At 45.7% G+C, this 17,828-nt stretch overlaps 1 protein-coding gene across 1 annotated transcript in view; it reads left to right on the forward strand.

Annotated features, from left to right (window-relative positions):
• Positions 1 to 17,828, forward strand: part of MIPEP (mitochondrial intermediate peptidase) — a 137,310-nt gene that overhangs the window by 80,576 nt on the left and 38,906 nt on the right. The gene's annotated exons all lie outside the window — the stretch shown is intronic.

The raw sequence follows: 17,828 nt of genomic DNA on the forward strand, positions 1-17,828 counted from the left end.
ATGCTTACCTGTCATCGGGGTGCATGGGGGCTTGTGCCAGTTACGTGTCTCGTCTAGGGTCACATGGGTAGTGAGCGGTGGTGTTGGGATTCCCACCCAACCTTGAAGCCGTGTGTCCTCATCAGCCCAGGTTCCGTGAGGAAGCTGCGTGGTGGGGAAGAGTGCCCCTGGGTCCGGGCATGAGACTGGCGCTTTCATATCACTCGGGACCTCAGGTCCAAGCGATGGGAACCCGACTCCTAGTGGCTTAAGCAGAAAGGGTGTTTATTGAGCCCCGTGGCTGGAAGGTGCAGGGGTCGGTCTGTTTGGTTGCCGGTTAGCTGGGTTGAGTTAGTTCTTACACAGTATTGTTAGAAATGTTTCTCCTTCTTTCGTCTTTCAGCTCTGTCTTTCTCTGGATTTGTCTTGTTCTCAGGGAGGTGGCCCTGACTTGGTGGCATGGTGGCCACCAGAAGGTCCAGCTTAGCCCATCTCATAGAAAGAAAGCTCATTTGAAAATGCTCTGTAAGCCGTAAAATGCCAAATAAATGTGGTTTCATTTGTTACAGTGTTGGATACCAGCATGTGTTGTGCTGAGTTTAAGTTAATCAGTAAACTGTAACTGTCCACTAGATCTTCAGGTCCTAATACTCGAACATGTGGGACTGTTCATCTTTACCAGACAAGTAAAGTCACAGGAAATTTCATCTTCATAAGACTCCTTATCAGCAGTGTTTGATTGTCATAGAAGCTGCATCATCTATTTGTGATACATAATGCTAGTCACATTACCTACCTATTTTTGACCATATATATAAAAAATTTATTGTTCCAGTGCTGTGTACTATTGTGTACTTGAATTATCTATATTAGTGAAAATCTGTAATAACAAAAATAATCTCACTCTTCATCAGTGGAATCATAATAACAATTGCCTACATTTAGAGGAAAAAGACATTGTTTAAGGGTGTTTTCCAGTTTACGGAGCATTGCCTGATCCACGTGCTTTTGTGCCTGTGTGGTTTTGTGCTCATTTTATATTCTTCTTTGCTTAGCTTTAAAATCAGTGTGACTTGAACTCCACGTGGTTATATCACCGGTGGGTAGTAAAGTCGTGGGAACACCAAAATTAGGAGGAACTGGGATGCTTTCTGAAGCCACTTCAGCTTGGCTGAGTTGCTCGCCCCCAGCTTTCTTTATCTTAAGTCTTGTAACAGTTGAGCTGTGTCTCTTCTTAGAAGAAAACCCAGGAAATTCCCTGGTGGTCCAGTGGTTAGGATTCGGTGATTTCACTGCCGTGGCCTGGGTTCAGCCCCTGGTCGGGGAACTGAGATCCTCTAAGCCGTGCGGCATGGCCAAAATAAAAATAAAAACAATGTTAGAAAAATAAAAAAGAAGAGAACTCAGTTTTCCTCACCATGCAGGTTTCTTTTGTGTAGTAATTAAATATACAAAGATGAGGTGACATTGGTACCCAATTCTGCATCAACTATCAGTAAATTATTTTTAATTTAAAAGGAAGGATGTCGTTATTAAGTCCACTATTCTTATTCTGAGGAAGGATGTTGTTATTAAGTCCACTCTCCTTATTCTAACTCCTTTGAGAAAATATAAAGGTTTATCTCTTCACTGGGATTACCTCCCCCATTCATGATCAGTAGCTGTAGCTCTTTGTGTCAATTGTTTTTGGAGGTCTTTAGAAGAAGCATAGCTACATTTAGAGAAAAAAGGCATTCTTTAAAGGCTTGTCTTTTTTTTTTTTTTTTTAATGTCTGAGGGTTGGTTGAGATTTGCACAAGTGTTCTGTTCTTCCTGTGTAGCAACTTCTGCCTCTCATCCATTTGTCAGCTCATCATGAGACCCGTAACAAACCTTCCCGTAAACATAGAGAATAAGACCAGGGTGCTCACTGGAATTCTTCAGTGTAGTATCCAACAGGATAGTAAGACAAGGAGAAGAAAAGATAGAAGCACTGGAAAGGAAGATACAAAACTCAGTATTTGCAGATGATTGATTGCTGAGAAAATCCAGAGTGTGTACAGGTAAATTATTAAAATTAATGAGAAGTTAGCAACTTCTCTGGATAAACAATATATAAATATTTAATCCATCTCTGTTTACCAGCAACAAAGAAAAAAAAGTGTAAAGATACCATTAAGGCAAGAAAAAAATATAAGGTGGTGCCTCCCCAAACATCTTTTTAAAAAAGCATATTATCTTTAATTTCCAGATCCTAAATAAATGAACTGAATCATATTTATAGATAGGAAGATTTGATATAAAAACAATATCACTTTTTCTCCAGTTAATCTATACACTTAATGTAATGTGATTCTCCTCGTTTGTTGGCTTGAAGCTAACGAGCTGAGTGTATGATTTTATGTGGAAGCGTGATGGCCAAGGAGCAGCTTTGAAGAACAGTGGCAGGTGGGTGGGCTTGCCCCGTCGGGATTAGTACTCAGAGGAGGCTGTAGGAATTAGGACAGTGTAACGATGCTGCAAGGGCTGCAGGGACAGATGGTGGAGCAGAGCCCAGAACCTGAAAGCTGGCTCAGCACATTTACGGCCTCTTGACCATAAGCTGAATAACACTGCAGGTCTGTGGGCTGAGAAGAGATTGGTTTATTTTAAATGGTGCTGTCGCTATCCATCGTCCATATGGAAAAGATGAAACTTGGATCTGTCTCATTCTGTGAGAAGTAAAGGTTTAAATTGGTGGAGATGATGGGAGTGTCTTTCTGATAGCTCCTTTCTGTTCCTCCTCAGACTCTCATGTCATACACACAACACAAAAGACATTAACTGTAAAACAGAAGACTGATACATTCCACTGTATTAAAATCTGAGTCTTCTGTTCATCCAAAAACGAGGTGAAAAACAGTGAAAAGCTACAGACTGGAAGTAGAGGTTTTCAACACATGTAACTGGAAAAGGATTTTCTTCCTTTTTAAATTAATTTTGATTGTGGTACAAAAAACACAGGACATAAAAGGTACCATCTTGAACCATAAACAAGACAAAAAGACAATCCTCAGAATGGGAGAAAATATTTGCAAATGAAGCAACTGACAAAGGATTAATCTCCAAAACATAGACAAGCAACTCATGCAGCTCAATATGAAAAAAACAAACAACCCAATCCAAAAATGGGCAGAAGACCTAAATAGACATTTCTCCAAAGAAGATATACAGATTGCCAACAAACACATGAAAGAATGCTCAACATCATTAATCATTAGAGAAATGCAAATCAAAGCTACAATGAGATATCACCTCACACCGGTCAGAATGGCCATCATCAAAAAATCTACAAACAATAAATGCTGGAGAGGGTGTGGAGAAAAGGGAACCATCTTGCACTGTTGGTGGGAATGTAAATTGATACAGCCACTATGGAGAACAGTATGGAGGTTCCTTAAAAAACTAAAAATAGAACTACCATACGACCCAGCAATCCCACTACTGGGCATATACCCTGAGAAAACCATAATTCAAAAAGAGTCATGTACCACAATGTTCATTGCAGCTCTATTTACAATAGCCAGGACATGGAAACAACCTAAGTGTCCATCAACAGATGAATGGATAAAGAAGATGTGGCATATATACAATGGAATATTACTCAGCCATAAAAGGAAACGAAATTCAGTTATTTGTAGTGAGGTGGATGGACCCAGAGTCTGTCATACAGAGTGAAGTAAGTCAGAAAGAGAAAAACAAATACCGTATGCTAACACATATATATGGAATCTAAAAAAAAAAAAGGTCATGAAGAACCTAGAGGCAAGACGAGAATAAAGACACAGACCTACTAGAGAATGGACTTGAGGTTATGGGGAGGGGGAAGGGTAAGCTGTGACAAAGTGAGAGAGTGGCATGGATATATATACACTACCAAACGTAAAATAGATAGCTAGTGGGAAGCAGCCGCATAGCACAGGGAGATCAGCTCGGTGCTTTGTGACCACCTAGAGGGGTGGGATAGGGAGGGAGATGCAAGAGGGAGGAGATATGGGGACATATGTATATGTATAGCTGATTCACTTTGTTATAAAGCAGAAACTAACACACCATTGTAAAGTAATTATACTCCAATAAAGATGTTATAAAAAAAAAAAAGTAGGTACAATTTTAGACATTTAGCCAAAAAAAAAAGTACCATCTTGGAAAAGATGGTGCCTTGAATGCACTGCGTAAGATGACCTTGGCGTTCCTTGGGGCATGCGGTGAAGCCGCGTCAGGATGCCGTCTCACTCACCCGTCAGGCGACAGAGAAAACCCCGGACAGTGACCAGTGCTGCCCAGGCTGTGGAGTCACAGTCACACGCGGGCGGAGTTGCGTTTGCCGTGACTACTTGCAAATCAGCCGGGTGTCACCTCTTAAAGTTGAGGATGGACCCTGTGACCCAGCAGTTCACCTCCTACATGGAACCCAGAGAAAGTGTTGTCTTAGGTCCTAAGCGTTGAGGATAGGAATGTGTACAACAGCACTGTTTGTAAATGGGGGGAAAAGGACGGGGCTTCTGGGAAGAACCCACGCGATTGTGAGCAAGAAAATAGATGACTGATTTCGGGCATATTCATCGGCTGGGATACTGTGCAGCAGGGAAATCGCGAAGATGAGCTTGAGAAGCAAAATGTAAAGTAAAAAAAAAATGAGCTTCAGAAGAAATAGATTTTGTACATTTATATAAAGTTCAAAATCATGCAGAACTAAGCAGTGCATTATCATAGATCTCTACATACGTAGTAAAACTATAAAGAAAACGAAGGAATAGTAAGCCCAGAATTGAGGCAGTGCTAACCGCTGGAGCAAGGAAGGGGGGGAGCACAGAAGTCTTAGAAATATTTTATTTCTTAAACTGATTAATAGGCTTGTGGTTGATAAATTGGTCATTCTATAGAATATAGGAATATATTCTTGGTATGTAGAACGTACCCTACATGTTAAAAGGCTGTTTTGGCTGCCGTGTATGGGGTAGAGAGGGGTTGGGGGACCAGCTGGAAAGTGTTTCCCGCGTTGGGACAGCGCTGCTGGCAGCCCTGCCCGGGGCGTGGCGGGGGTGGGGTCGGGCGGGTTCGGGGACAGTGTGGAAGGTGGGGAGCCTGGCGGGGCCGGGGCGGGAAGTTGGGTTCAGGGCGACTGCCAGGTTCTAATGTGAGATGGACGGGAGACTTCTCGAGTCCCCCGAGACCAGAGGAGGGGCAGTTTTCCCCTCTACTCATCTCCAGAGATTGTTTTTCTCCAATGAATCATTTTATTTCCTCAAATTAAACAATGAGAAAAGGAAAATATAATTTATACGACAACCTACAGCACATTGAGGCTTTCCGATGCATTGTACAGCTGGTACAAAGGGTACGCTGGGGTATTAGTTTTCATTTCCAGAGGCAGGCTTCTCCCCTGAAGGATGGGTGAGGAGAAGAGGCGCCTTCGTTTTCATCAGGTCCTGCGTTCTTCCTCCCCCTTGCTGGGCTGTGCCCTCACCTGGGCCACCATCCCTGGGGGCTGAGCACCCCTCAGGCGCAGCTCGGTGACACTGTGAGGTTAGGTACCAGGAGGAGGAGGCGGCTGGGCGGGCAGAGGAGCGTCAGCGGCTCAGGAGCCCACAGACCCACCTGGAGCTGGTGCTCCCGCAGCCGGGAGGGGCGGCCCCCGCGGTGGGGAGGGGTGGCTCCAGTGGAACAGGAAGACAGGAGGGGCGCAGAGGTGACGGGTTTAGTCTGAGGTGAGGATGCTGTTGGATCCATGGGCTGAAGGCCAGGAAGCAGATCCTGGCGGGAGCCGTGTAGATTCGGGCGGCGTTCACCTACAGAGAGGATGCTGTGCGCTGTGGAGGGGGGCAGCGCCCCCGAGCGCAGGGACCTGCAAGAGACGGCACACCCGGGTCAGCCGGTGTCGGTGGGGAAGATCTTCTGATTGAAATAGATTTTCCTCAAACACCAGCAAAAACTGAAATTTTAAACGTATTTTCTGTTTCTACCACTACTACAGTATAACGCTGTGCCCTTTTCTATTAATTTAGGGTTACATTGTGCTACGTAGCTTGGACCATCAGTTGTAGGACATTTATCGTGGATGTGTGTTGTGAGTTCCCAAAGAACAGACTGATAGGTAAACTTTCATCAGACAACTCACGTGTGATCTGAGGGCGTCCCGTCTTGAAACCGCTCAAGTTTTCGAGCAGATTCTTAAGCTGGTGTTGCCGCTGCCGTGATTTTATGCGCAAAGGACAGTGGCCGCTAGTTGACCAGCTGGGAGTTGGAGTGCAGTCAGGGGTGACCCGGTTGATTGTCCAGTGTGCTCACCCGGGTCAACGTTCATTCACGCGCCGCCCCCTGACCCCGGAGGGCTGAGCCCGCAGAGGGGAGGGAGCGGGAGAGGCTGGGGGCAGCCCGGCCGTGTGTGCTTGCCTTGTGGTGTTTCCCTTTGGTTGGTTTTTCAAGAGTCTCAAAAAGAAGAAAGGTAACAAAAACACTCGCCACGAGAGGACGTCATTGCTCCCCACGGTTGGGGTGTGCTACCGCTGGAGGTTATTTTCTCTCCTGCTCACTGAAGAACTTCTTTCTTCAAAATATATATGTGAGTGTGTATAGAGATCCATGCAGATACCCGACGTGTGCATTCAAGCACATGAAGAATTACGGTTTTATAGCTTTAATTTTGAATGTATATTTCAAAGCTTCTCATAGGAGATGTCACAAGTTCAGTTCATAATAAAATTGTATCAGCTTATTGACTTTATGTGGCATCAAGCATTAATGAGTTTATTTTAAAAGCTCTAATTTTAGATTAACTGATAAAACACTAAGATAAGGAAATAGTATCTATTAAATGATTTCTACTATCTAGATTAAAATGGCAATCAGATGTTTTCTTATTAGTTATTTTTAAAGAAAGCCTGGTGAGAGAAAGCTTTGATCATGTGGGGAGCCTTTATATAGAAATGCAAGGTCTGCTTTTGACCTTTGGCTATTCTTACCTCACACTTGCTCAGATGTTGGTTCAAAGAATGGCATAAAGGTCTCTTTTTTTCAATGTGTAAAAAAAACAAAAAACAAAAAACTGTCTATTAAACAGTAGAACTAGACCCCAAAGTGGTTAAAAGTTCATCATTTTCTCTCCAGAGAATTCAACTTAAATTATTTGGTAGAAATTCTCATTTCTCCTATTTAGCTCTTTTTCCCCCTGGGGAAGAAGTTACATTTCCTCCTATTCTTATGCCCTGGCTCTTGTACAAATGAAAAAAGTCTCCTGGGAGGTAAAGGCATGCCCAGGTGGCACAGTTCGGAGTACCTGACGTTGCTAAGCAAATGTTAGATTAAACAAAATAATATTTATTTTTTTCTCTATCTTAAATACAAAGACCATATGGCACATATCTAGAAAAACCTAAGTGGTTAATTGCATGTTAAATTCCTTTCCTCTTTGGCTGCATAAACAACTGAGAAAATATTTACCTTCTCTGTCATGCTAGATTTATTTATGACTTTGTAACTAAAACACAGAAGTGTTATAAATTGAAACTTTAATCTCACAATTGACTCACTTTCTAAAAATTTATATGGTTTCAGTTTGTGGGACAGCTGCAACTCTAGATTTCACTGATTTAAAACATGAGGAAATTATGTGACTACCCAGTTGTTTTTATAATGTAGTCCTTTGAGCCAAGACACCGACTTTCATTTTCATCTTGGTTTTCATGAATAGTGCTATGCTTTTTTTTTTTGCCTGCAAATTCACATAGAATTCACATAGGCTAGATAAAATGAAATTTAAAAATCCAGGATATTCATTTGTTCTTTACCAGGTAGACTTTGCGTTTTAAATAATACACGTGTGTCTTTTAGATTTGATGCTGTTTACATTTCCAGAAGCTTCCGCCCTAGTGATCGTCTGAGTGAGTCACGTTCTTGTCCGTGGTGAGCGTGGGCAGGATGCAGGGAGCTCGGGGCCCAGAGGGCTTGTCCTGGTGTCTTTTTTTACCTGTGCCCCTGGGACTCCGGGGGCAGCACCAGCCCCCTGTAAGAGGCCTCCGGTTGAGTGATGCTAATCTTACATTTTAACTATGTTTGAGTCATGCATGCATGTGACCAAAAATCAGAAGGCGTGAAAGGGTTTGCAGCTGGTCTCCCTCCCACTCTGGCCCCATCCCCTGGGACACCCTGTGTCACGTTGTTCTCTCACACGCACCTGAAGATGGAACCAGCTCCCACAGACACAGAGATGCGTCTCATCTGCCTCTGCTCCGGGTGGGCCAGCCTTACGCGGGGCAGTTAGTGAGAAGCCCTTGTCTTCTGCAGCGAGACCTTTTCTCAGTGCGCCCTGGAAACCCTTCGGGGGTGGGCCTTCCTGCCGCGGTCCTGCGGGTCCTGCACTCTGGCCTCAGGCTGCGGCGCGCCCCCTGCCCCTGCCCGGAGCCCCCTTCTCTTCTCCACACTCACCTCCCCGGAAAGGCCGCTTCGCCAGACCCCGTCCTTCCTCTGTCGCACAGTCTCACAGAAAGCAGGTCTGCCCTCCCTATCCTTCACCCCGGGTTCTCATTTCTTGATGTCATTTGACTAATTCCTATCGTCCCAGTGGGAGTGAAATTCCCTAAGAGCAAGGCCCATTCTCATTTATTCACCGCTTCTCCAGGGCCCCGCACGGTATGCAAGGTACACGCCCAGCAAATATTTATTGAAGATTTTTTTTAACCTTTTTATTGGACATAACTTATATACAGTGCACAAATCCTGATGTACAGCTCCATGAATTTTTATATACGTACAGACCTTTGTAACCACCACCCAGGTCAGGAGACCAACATTTCCAGGACCTCAGAAGGCACTGAACCCCTCGGTCGATGCACCTTCCCCACGAGGTAACCCCTCGCTCTGCCTGTTTGAGCCTCGTGCAAGGGCTGTCGTGTGGTTTGTACTCTTGGGTCCTTGGTGACCCAGGTGAGAACAGTCCCGGTAGAGCCGTGGGAGTGAAGGCCCAGTGAGTCCGGGGCAGGAGAGGACGGAGGGAGGGGACTTGGGGACGCTCTGGTGGTTTCCTGCGCGGGGAGAGGAATGGGGCTTGGAGGGGGCGTGGGGCGGAGAGGCTGTTTCTCTCTTGGATTTCATTTTGGTTTTTAAGGAGAGGAATGACACGCAGAGGCTGGTGGGAAGGATCTGCAGAGACTGACGAGTAACGCTGCCCGAGAGTGATGGGGACGTGGCCGGGGGTGGGTCTTCCACGGACGCGCAGGGTCAGCCTCGCCGGCGCACGCGCAGTCAGGTGCGGGGCACGCGGGAAGGGACAGGGGCGGGAGGGGCCGTGGTGGACGTTCCCTTCGGGCTGCTTTGTTCTGTGGTTCAGGACGCGGGCGTCAGGGAGTGAGTGGGGACATGGCGCTGCTAGCTCCCGAGGCGGCGTTAGGGGCCCGGGGCCCACGGGAGGCAGGCGAGGCCCGCCGGGCCACGGGCACGGCCGTGCGGGCTCAGGCGCCGCGCTCTGGCCAGAGCTGTGGCTCTGCCACGTGGGTCCGGCGGCACGGGAGGAGGTGGTGGCCTTGGAGTGGGCAAAGCTGTCCTGGTGACCCGCCGTGGGCTTGCCGGGCACAGAGAACGTGAGTCCCGGGGCTGCGGCCTGTGCGCAGGCGGCGGGCTCAGCGGGTCCCGAGTCCCGGCGGCGTCTGGGACCGGCTCCTAGAGTGAGGGAAGGGCCGCGGAGGCAAAGACGGCGCAGGCGTAACCGTAACCGGACGGCGTCCCCCAAGGGGAGGAAGGAGGGAAGGAGTCAGGAGGCCAGGGCGCCGTGAGCGTCCTGTCGCTGCCGTCACAAGTCTCTGCCCATTTAGTGGCTTAAAGCAGCACAGGCGTTTCTCCTCTCACGGTTCTGGAGGTCGGGAGGCCGAAAGGAGCCATGGGCTAAAGTCACCGCGCCGGCAGCCGGCCCCCTCGTGCGCCGGCTGCTCCTGGAGGCCGCACGGCGCCACCTCGCCGCCCTCTCACGTCGCCTCCACCCTTGACCTGCCTGCTTCCCCCCTGCAGGGACGCGGGCGGTGGCATTCGGGGGCCACTCACGTAACCCGGGGTGCTCCCTCACGGGACGGGCAGCCGCAGGTTCTGAGGCCGGGGGAGGGGCGTTTAAGGACTCGCTGTGCGGTCACTGGCGTCCTCAGAACTGCGACAGGAGCAGCCTTGGCGAGAGCGAAGATGAGGCAGAAGTGAGAGCCCCCGGGAAGGAGTGGCCGCAGCCGCGGGAGCGGGGAGCTGGGCGGCACCGCGGGGAGGGGCCGAGATCGCGCGGAGAGCCAGGTTCCTGTTGCAGCAGAAGAGTGAGGGGGGCCGTCAAGGGGGCAGGTGAGAAAGTACAGGCAGTTTTGCTCCCGACGAGGTTTCCGAGAGCTCAGTGGAGAGTGGGCGGGAGAGAGGGGAGGGCGCGAAGTGGGACCCACGGAGGGGGGCGTCATGTGGCCCCTGAGCCAACAGGGCGGTGGTGGTGGTGATGGAGCAGGTAACCCTGTGGACACAGCGACCTGTGTGCGCCCGCCCGACTGCTCTGTCCCCACAGTAAATTCCTCAGAGTGGGATTGCTGCTGCACGGTTTATCTCCAGCATACGTGCAAAGTTAAAGTCCAGATAGCGTTCCCTTGACAGTATGATAGGCCACAAATACTGACTTTTTTTTACTTTTTTTTTTAAATAGGAAGGTTTTGTTTGTTTGTTTTAATTTATTTATTTACTTTTGGCTGTGTTGGGTCTTCGTTTCTGTGCGAGGGCTTTCTCCAGTTGCGGCGAGCGGGGGCCACCCTTCATCGCCGTGCGCGGGCCTCTCACTGTCGCGGCCTCTCCCGTTGCGGAGCACAGGCTCCAGATGCGCAGGCTCAGTACTTGTGGCTCATGGGCTTAGTTGCTCCGTGGCATGTGGGATCTTCCCAGACCAGGGCTCGAACCCGTGCCCCCTGCATTGGCAGGCAGATTCTTAACCACTGCGCCACCAGGGAAGCCCCTGACTTATTTTTACTTGTAATTCTTTTATTACCAGTAAAACCAACATCTTCCCCAATGACATTTTTCCATCTGTATGGAAGTTAGGGGGTGAATTACCTGTTTTTGTCATTTTCCCATGTTGTTACTGATTTTTATAGGAATGTTAACCTTTTATCTTTTTTGTTGTAAATATTTCCCACATCTTGTTATTCAGCTTTCAACTTCGTGTGTAATTTTTTTTTTTTTTTTTTTTTTTAACATTCAGAAGGTTTTATTGTCAGTTTGCTTGATGGTGGTGATTGTTGTTTTTAGTTAAATCTATAAGGCTTTTCTCTGAGTTTCCTGTCACGCTTAAAAATAACTTGCTAGCCTGAGAATATTTAAATTTTTGACAATATTTTCTTCTAGACTCTTGTGGTTTTATTGTTTACTTTTAAATCTTTGATTATTTAAGCTTCTAGTGGTGTAAGGTATGAGATTCGGAACCAGCTTTACTTTTTCTAATTGGTTTTTGAAAACCCACTTTCCCCAGTGATTTGAAAAGGCCTCCTTTATGAGATGCTGAGTTTCATATACAAGATTTGTGTCTGAGCTTCCGTTTCAGGGCTTCTGCCGAGGCTGGATAATCATTTGTGAAGTTTTTTGTTGATTATCAGTTGGTTTTGTTTTGTTTTTGTTTTTTTTACACAGATGCCTTACTCTGTTATGGATCTGCCTGTTCCTGTCACACTGTTTTATATTTACTGGTCTTCTTCTTAGAAGTGCCTCATACATCTTGTTAAATGTATTCCTGTTGTATGACTTTTTTTTTTTTTTTTTTTTTTGCTGTTGTGAATGGGTCTGTTAGTCCCTCTTTCTCACTTCCTCTAGCTGTTTATCATTGGCACATAGAAAGTTATTTATTTTAGTTTGTTGATTTTGTGGCTGGCATTCTTAATGAACGCCTACGGTTTTTGATACATATTCACTGGATTTTGGAGGTTTTCCAGATACCGCTCTCTCTCTCTCAATATGTATTTACGTATATAGATGAAACCTCACAACATGTATAAATAATGTTTTGCTGCCCCTTTTCAGTATTTCTGTGACCCTGGTGTCCTTCACTCGTCCAGGGGCTTGAACTTTCACAGTCACACCAAGTAATACTAGGGGCGGTGAGCGTCCTGGTTGTGTTCACGGTCTCAGTGGCATATTTCTGGTTGGATCTGTGATTTGAAAGCGAGCCAGCACGTGTGTTTGAGACTACTCCTGGATCAAGAGTGTGTATTCAGATTATGAAGGCAGGAGTGAGGCAGTGAGGTGTGGACACAGGCAGGGAGGCTGGAGTTCTTGGGGGCGGGGGGGATGAGCAAGAGAGGCCCCCCCCAGGGTGAGGTCACCCCACGTGGTGGGTGTGCAGGTGCGATGCTTGTGTGGTCCTCTAGGCTCAGGTGCCCGCTCGGGGGCCTCAGATGTTCCTCTGTGACGGTGAGCTCTGACCTGTGCGGTCATAGTGGAGAGGGAGTGACATCATGCATGTCAGAAGCACTTAGCCCAGTGCCTGGCACGTAGTGAACACACAACAAATGTTAAGTATCATTGCTGTTCCTGTTCTTGTCAGTGTAATACGTGATTATTGAAAGGGGGGATTTCAGTGATACAAATGGTGTGCGGGAAAGATAATTTCATCAGTTGCATGTAGGATGGCTGAGAGCAGAAGCAAGTTAATACGTTAAAGCAGATGGACATCTCTGTGTGTTCGGCATTGTTTGGTCAGGATGTTGAGGCTGATCCCTGCTCCGCAAGGACAGCCGTGGGCCAGGCCACCTGCGTCCCTGGAGTGGTGCGCCCACGGCCATGTGCTCCAGCACTGTCTCCCCGACCAGGTTATTCATGTAGGAGAATAGTTTACCTTGGAGTCGTTTACATCTCGATTTGTAATGTATATAATTAATAATTATGAAAGCAAGCACCCAGCTAGTTGCTTTATTTAATATACTTTCTCTTCAGGTCCCTAACTAAGTGATGACGTAATCATTCTTTTCACATGTGTGTATTTTTTCAAGTCTCAGGGAAGCTTTGAAATACTTGCTGATTTATGGAGAGTAAAAAGTGAACCAGACTTTCTCAGAACATTTAGAAAAATTCAGACACTTAAAAGCTAAAATCAAACAATATTTGAAATGATTTATACAATTTCAGCAATAACTTTTTTCCACTTAAGCCAGCGTACAGTCTAAACAACTCTTTCACGCTCAGTCCTTTAAATGAAAGCAATGGAGGTCTATAAATCAAATGATCGTTTACATTTATCTCATAACACTTTTTCTAACTCGTTTTCCCTCTTAAAACTTAGTATATCCTCCAAAAATTTGAACCAGTCCTATATGGAATTTAAATTAAAGTGAATAAGTAAATACATAAGAAGATCTTGGAGAATAATATCCGGCCACAGCTTAGTTTAGAAAAGCACAGTATCGCGAGAAAGCAGCGTGACAGCAAGTGCTGCTGGGCTCGTTTGAAATGAGGGAACCACTGTAGGTGGTTGGTCTTGGGAGTGAGCGAGTAACCAGCGCCGTCTGTCACTGGGGGAACCACGGCTGCTGGTCCTGGGAGGACCCACAACACTTCGTCCTGATGATTTGTGATAACCTCGTATTTGAAATAGTTTACTCGTAAGTTGCAGGCATCGCTCTCATGTACCTTCCCCCAACTTCTCCGATGATGATGTCCAGTGCTAGCATGGTACCTCGTCCAGTCCGGGAAGCGACGTTGGTACGGTCCTTACTCGGTAACCTGAGTTACTCTCACGTCTGCATTCGCTCATTGTGGTCACTCCTGAAATTGACTGTCGTTCATTTCCCAGGGTGGTGCGCCTCAGAACGCTCACCGCTCATGAGCCTAATCTGTAACCTACAGCTCCTTCTGTTCGGTTCAGAGGATGAGCAGGCTTCATGGTCACCCTGGAGACAGGACAGTGGAAGCAGGATCAGGAGAGACTGGCCCATCATCCGAGAGCCTGCTTTCTAATCACTAGAGTGTCGAGCACTAAATGCAGAGCGCTGCGGAGAGGAGGGGCTCTTTATCTCTTCGTCGTCTGCTTCCCTGTTGGGGGAAACCCACTATCTTAAGATCACCCATCTGAAGCTTTTTCATCTGTTGTTATATCCTTGGCATCTCTCTTTACTTATAGTAGCACTGATTTTCTTATCAGTGTCCTTGAACTGTTAACTCATTGACTTCCAAGCATTTTGACCAAACCCATAATACAAAATGCGTCACGTTATGGTCCTTTATAGAAATGTTTATGTACGTTTAGGTATGTAAAACTGAAGCAAAAGTACCACAGACTGAAAGTTACTCTAACTATGTGCACTGTACTCCAGTATTTTCCCTTTTTTTAAAAATTTGTAAAATGCTCGTTACAACCTGCTGTATTGGTTTCACAAACCACTGTAGAAAATGGTCCCACAGTCTGAAGAACACCATGTTAACTGATCTTGTCCCGTTATTTTGCTTATTCTACCCTTCTTTCCCAAATCAACCAGAAGACCTTTTCAGAGAGAGATGCTTTACAACTAAGTCATTTAGAAGTAAACTACGACTCCCATTTGATCCCAGCCCTGCCGTTTCTCCTCATGTGGTACTTCATTTGACAGACATTGTCTTGTAGCAAAGATATGTGTGTGTATAAGATAGTGTGAAAAATGACATGATGCAGTCTGGGATGCTCTGTTGTAGAGCGGGGAGTGTTCGAGTTTGCCTCAGGGAGTACGAAATAACCTCTTACCTGGGCTTGTTCACTTCTAATTCAGATTCTGCCCCAACTGAAGCCAGGGTAGGAGGAGGGGAAGAGGGACAAGTGACGTGTGACAGGAGGAGGGTAGAGAATGTGTTGGTCTGGGGTTGTTGACAGTAGGGGGCTCTGTGTGGGAGGAGGGGCAGCGTTCAGGGTTGAAAATCAGACGAGGATCCGGTAGTCAAGAGTCCTTCATGTTACGTCTGCACAGAGGCTTTTATGTGCCCCTGGATGGCACAGGGAGGCCTGAGAGGAGAGGTCTGAACTTCGTGAGCGGAGCAGGGACGTGAGCAGATATAAACAGAAGGGAAAAGTTAGGGTTTCAGTACAGAGGATGAAGTGGAGGGTACAGAGACTGAAGGCAGGGAGAAAAGAATCTATCCAAGTAACAGAGAAAACAAATATAAAAATGTAGTGAATTTAACCATATACTTAGACACATCCATTTTTATTTGTAAAAATGATCTACTTGATCATCTTGATAATATTTCATTCTCTCCTGTCTCAGCAATGCATTTACAAAATCTTTTTACAAAATATATTTTTATCCAGCATTTCAGTTGTTTCATTCAGGAGGGTTATTCAAAATACCACGTTCATCGTGCAGCAAAACTGAGGTTCCTCCGTCCAGTTTCTCTTTCTTTCCTTCAGGTCTTCCTATTATGCTTTTGTTTAATGTTATATTGGGAGATTGCCTTCATTTTTTTTTCTTCCTACTGTTTTTGGCTTGGTTGGTTTTAGTTTTGATTTTCATGATTATATTTTTATTGCCAGTAGCTGATGCTTCTTCTTTCTTTTTCATAGCATCTTGATCTTGTTTAATGAATGCAACTTTTTTGGTTACAAAAATAAATGCACATAGATCCTGCCCTAAAGCTCTTACAATCCAGGCAAGAGATGATGAGTTTCTAAATCTGGGCATTGACAGTAGGCATGTATATAAGGGAAACATATAAGAAATGTATTGAGATAAAATTGTCAGGACTTGAGGATTGATCAGTACCTGGGGATAAGGAATCAAGGGTCAGTGCTGATTCTCAATCTGATAAAGAGCATCTAGGAAAAACCCACAGCTAACATTCTACTTAGTGGTCAAAGACTGAAAGCTTTCGCCTAAGATAGGAGTAAGACAACACTGTCTGCCTTCTATTCAATATTGTATTATAGGTTTTAACCAGAGCAATTAGGCAAGAAAAAGAAATAAAAGACATTCAGACTGGAAAGGAGGAAGTAAAATTATCTCTATTGTGAGTGACATGGTCTTGTACATAGAAAATCCAAAGGAATTCACAAAAATCTATTAGAGCTAAAAAACAGGTTCAGTAAGGTTATAGGATATAAGATCAATAACAAGAATCAGTTGTATTTCTGTACTCCAGCAATAAAACCCCCAAAATTAAGAAAACAGTTCAATTTACAATAGCATCAAAAATAAATCGATTTTTAGGAATAAATTTAACAAAAAAGTTTAACACTTGTATACTGAAAACCATAAAATATCATTGAAAGAAATTAAAGAAGACCCAAATAAACGAATGTCTTGCATTCATGGATTAGAAGACTTATCGGTTAAGATGGTAACACTCTCCCAATTGACCTGCAGATTCAATACAATCACTATTGAAATCTCAGCTGCCTTTTTTGCAGAAACTGACAAGCTGATTATAAGATTCATATGGAAATGCAGGGGACCCAGAGTAGCCAAAACGGTCCTGAAAAAGAAGAGAAAAATGGGAGAACTCACATTTCCTAATTTCAAAACTTACTACAAAGCAGTAGTAATCAGGACTGGAATTTCAAGAATGAAGCCACCAAAATGGTCACGTGGGAGATCCCAGTCTCAGTCCCCCACGGAGACCAACAGTTAGCTCTCCCTGAGTGAAAACATCTAAGAAATTTCAGAAACAGTGAAATAAAAGGCTTAGAACAACCTCACAAGACGAGAAGGGAGCAGCTGCACGTTGCTGCATCCTGCCAGCCCCCTGCCAGCCCCACTCGACGTCCGGAGGGAGCTTCCCCGCCGGACAGCGTGCACCTCACTGGGAAAGGAGGGGAGGGGAGGTGACCAGCCTCCTCAGCCTTTCAGACGCGTGCAAAGGTCCACTTCAGTTTCACCCACCCCAGACCAGCAAAGGTGAGATGTACAGAGATGGCGAGGAACCAGGAGGAGAAGCTGGGGCCGCCAACAGCAGCTCTGTTGCAGGAGTGATGGCGGATCACAGACCTGCTCTGCAGACAAACCCAGCACGTTCTGCCACCAAAGAAACCAACGGGCAGCACAGCGCAGACCCCTGTAGGTTTCGCCGGTGTTCTCCCACAGGTACACATGTGCCCTGACACCTGAGTCCCTCCACTTCCTCTCTGACCCCTCCTGGTGGAGCCTGGGAACTGCACCTCAGGCCTCTGCAGCTACATGAGTGCAAGACGCCAGCCTAGATCCCTGGGGCTGACCTCCACTGCCATGCGTGCCTCAGGGCTCAGTAACTGACCCCAAAGAAATGGAGATCCAGGAACTGTCCAACAGAGAACTCAAAATAATTGTAATGATACTCAGAGAACTAAAAGAGAGCACAGAATAACAATTTAATGATATAGAGGAAAACAATACAAGAGCAAAATGGAAAGTTCAACAAAGAGATAGAGAACGTAACTGGAGAATTCAATAGAGAGCTTCAACAGCAGACTTGACCAAGTGGGAGAAAGAATCAACAGAAGACAGATCAATCGAAATTATCCAGTCAGAGGACCAAAAAGTAAAAACAATAAAAAAGACTGAAGAAATCCTACAGACTTAATGGGACACCATCAAGAGAAGTAATGTAGTTATCATTGGAGTCCCTGAAGGAGAAGAGAGGGAGAGAAGGGGTAGAAAGCTTATTTAAAGAACTAATGGCTGAGAACTTCCCAATCCTGGGGAGTGATCTGGATATCCCAAGTTCATGAAGCTAACAGGCCACCCTGAAATTTCAATCCAAAACAATCTTCTCCAAGATACATAATAATAAAACTGTCTAAAATCAAAGACAAAAGAATTTTTAAAGCTACAAGAGAAAAAATTCTTTCATACACAGAAATCAACCCCATAAGGCTATCAGCAGTCTTCTCAATA

This window comes from Eubalaena glacialis, chromosome 16 (genome assembly GCF_028564815.1).
Source record: "Eubalaena glacialis isolate mEubGla1 chromosome 16, mEubGla1.1.hap2.+ XY, whole genome shotgun sequence".
Taxonomy (NCBI): Eukaryota; Metazoa; Chordata; class Mammalia; order Artiodactyla; family Balaenidae; genus Eubalaena; species Eubalaena glacialis.